Raw genomic sequence first — 3,451 nt, 5'->3', positions numbered from 1 at the left:
TTGGTCTGCAAGTTAATGACCATGAAAACTGAATTTCTGGTTTTCAACTCTACACTACAGCAGTACGAAATACTATTACATCGTCTTCTGTGATTAAATACTTTGGTCTTCTGTACGGCCGAGATAAGAATACTATGAGAATCCTTTGCCTTGATATCCTTATGTCTAAGTTACGAGTGAGCTATCCTAAACTAGCCTCGCTGAAGTATCCTTAAAACTGGCATATTTTGGCGAGGCTATATAGAGCAGTGGTATTACCAAGTTATTTACCTTTCCCCGCTTTGGGAAGAAACAGAGACTGAAATTTAGGTTCGCGTTGCACAAATATTTGAAGTTTTTAACACGCGTACCACTCTTTGACAGAAATCCATCTCTATTGAATAAGTATCAAATTTTTTATCCTTGTGAAGAAGCCGTGGTAAAGCAACAAATTAATGCTGAAAAAGCTACCCTTGAGCATCTTTATGACTTCCTGCCGCTGCACATTTTATAAGATGAAAACAGTAGGTACGAATCTATTATACTGCTTTAGCTAATTTATTGCTAACTGTTACTGTTATCAGCTAGTTTTTTAAGTTGCTTTCCTCGAAAGAGCATGTCGTTGCTTGTTCACCTCTAGAGTGCTTTTTTCTATAGGTGAAGTGACTCGGGGATCTTATCGAATATTAGCTTTTTATTACTTTTGGAGGAGGAGAAGGGTGGACAAGGGAAGTGGAATTTAACCAATTTGTCTACGAACACTTGTGTGTGTTCCTATTATTTTCTTCATAAATAATTTATTTGTTTAATAAAGAAATATAGAAAAATTTTGCAGAGTTTATTTGTAAGTGGGGAAATTTTGATTGAAGTAGTAATATTACAAAAAGATTTGTGTTTCCTTTGCCTATTTAGTTACAGCTATTTGCTTTTTTAATTTAAAGAAATAAGATTAAGATAAATTAAGTACGTGACAAAAAAAAAAATATATTCCGTTGGTTTTTTGGAATACATATTTTTGAACATTTAATTTGGCATCCAACGTTATTACCTCATGAACAATAGGCTAGTTGAATTGAGAATTTATGCCACAGAATATTTCTATTGAATGCTACAAATTTTTCGTCATGTCTAAGGTTCATTTAAATACTGGAGATATACAAAAGTATATTTTTTTTATTCCCACTGTGTGCCAAGAAGCCAAACCTCTAAAAGATGGACTGAATTTCTTTTGTATTAACCTATGATTCGTAATCTGAGTGTGTTCCAAAAAAGTATTTATATTTAAAAAATTACCCTTATAGATGGCAGCTTTTACGAAGCATGAAACCTTTTACGAAAACGTATTTCATTGAACGAATTTACTTTTGTTAAGATGAAAAATATCCTAATTTTGTACATATAATTACATAATGTGATTGTCCCTTTTGAAAGTTCATCTTTAACCTAAAGAGTTAAAGTTAGAATAGAGATTTTACATATAACAAAAAGGAAAAAAAAAACGCTGCAGCTTCTTTAAAGTTCTTTGCTAAGCAAAGGACATTATTAAAAAAGTATGCTACTTATAAAATCTTAGAGAATAAAATTTCACTACAAATCCTTCAAAACTTTCAGCCATTATTATGCATTATTTCCTTCTTCATTCATTCTTTCCAGTAATCTTCTAGGATCTTTTTGAATCCCTATGTCCTGAAAATATGGTATTAATTATTAATTAAGGAACAGTTTTGTAGGGAAAATAAAAGGCCTTTACTAATTGAGCTGGAACTTGAAAAACGAAAAACTCGAAATCTCGAAGAAAAAAAATATTCGTAGCAAAAAAATGATGCCACAATATTGCGCAATAGGTACTCGTGGGCGGAGCTTAAAAGCAAGTCAGGAATGCAAAGTCACCTTATCGGCTTATCACTATGCATTTCATGCATGCACGTAACGAAATGAATTCGTCAAAACTTTCTATTTGTGAAACTAACTTTGATCAAGCAACAACATAACAGATTTTAGTTGTGATTTTAGTTGTGAAACAAATTTAATGAAGAGATTAAAAAAGGTTAACATGGATAGAAGATTTTCACAAACAGGAAGTTTGGGGTTACACGCGAGAGAGCTATATTGCGTGAAATGGCAGCAAGAAAGAGAAGGCAAAGTGTATACACTGTGACGGAGGTCCAACCAGTGGTACCTAAAGAGTGGGAACAGTTTTGTATGGAAAATAAAAGGCCTTTATTAATTGAGCTGAAACTTGAAAAACGGAGTCGGGAGCCAGGCCAGTTTATAGAAGAACACCAGTTGAAAAAACAGACAGGATCTATGAGATATGGCCCAAAGCCAAACTTAGTATGTACGAGACCAAGAATTGTGGCAAAGAAGGTTCCAGTATTGATCAGACCGAGAATAGCTAGGACCATAGAAACGGAATCAAGTAACGCATGTATTCGAAAAAAGACCGCACCAATGAATTTAGTAAAAGTATTTCGAAAGCGGCAATAGCCCTGAGCTGCCTAACTTCAGGGATTTCTCTACAGGGATAGCTCAGGGTCTTCAAGAAATAGGATAGAAGACAGTTAGGAAATACAAGGCTCCAAAATCCTTCTGAAGGAGCTCATAGGTTTTATAAGAATTTTCTGTTTCGATACTGATAAGCTTATAAAAACGATATTTTTTTTAACTTCAACAAAATTTACAGGATTACAGTTTGGAAAATTTTCGTTTTCTGGATATCAAAATTACTTATTCTTTAAGCTAGTTTTAAATTCTTTGTAAGGTAGTTTTTATATTATGCTTGTTTTTCTTTAAGATGATCTTTTTGCCTTAAATTTGGATATATATATATATATACAGAGAAAAAGAGCATCTTCCCGGGACTTTTTTGGCATAGAAAATGGTAATTTTAGCAAAGCCAGGCAACATGAGCGAAGATAGTCCTCTTCGTGATACCCCTGTTAGCTGAGCAGATAATACTCACTTCAAAGCAAATGAGGGGGACTTGGGAGCTAGCTAAAACTACCAAAATATGAGGGAGTCAGCCCCTTCTGCAACCTTCGGTCTTTATGCTAAAATCTTAATGTCTCTAAAAATAAATCCATCAAAATTCAACGGTCCCTTTGTTTGATCAGTCTCTCTAAAAGAATGGTGACAAAAAGTAAAACTTAAAAAGGAGGATTGAGTAAAGGAGCAGTCCCTCTCACATGTAGAATAATTTCTGCTTGTTTTAATTTTTAATGTTGCTCCTTGCTCTTAAGTCAAAAACATTTTTTTTAATTTTAGACCCTTACTCAAATCATGCCAATAAATCCTTGTTCATTCCCCTGGGAACTTTTTCCCCACGAAAAATACCCCCCCTCTACCCAAAGAAAAAACATGTATATTTCCCAATAACAAATACTATAGCCTATATAAACTATGGGAAAATTACATAACTTACAGCCTTTTCCTCAGGGACTATTTTGGTCAATACAATCTCCAAAGGCATAGT

The sequence above is a fragment of the Artemia sp. Qi Xiang Cuo genome, chromosome 3 (assembly GCF_049724085.1).
Source record: "Artemia sp. Qi Xiang Cuo chromosome 3, ASM4972408v1, whole genome shotgun sequence".
NCBI classification, from domain to species: domain Eukaryota; kingdom Metazoa; phylum Arthropoda; class Branchiopoda; order Anostraca; family Artemiidae; genus Artemia; species Artemia sp. Qi Xiang Cuo.
The sequence above is the reverse complement of the archived record's forward strand: the minus strand, read 5'-3'. Positions refer to the sequence as shown.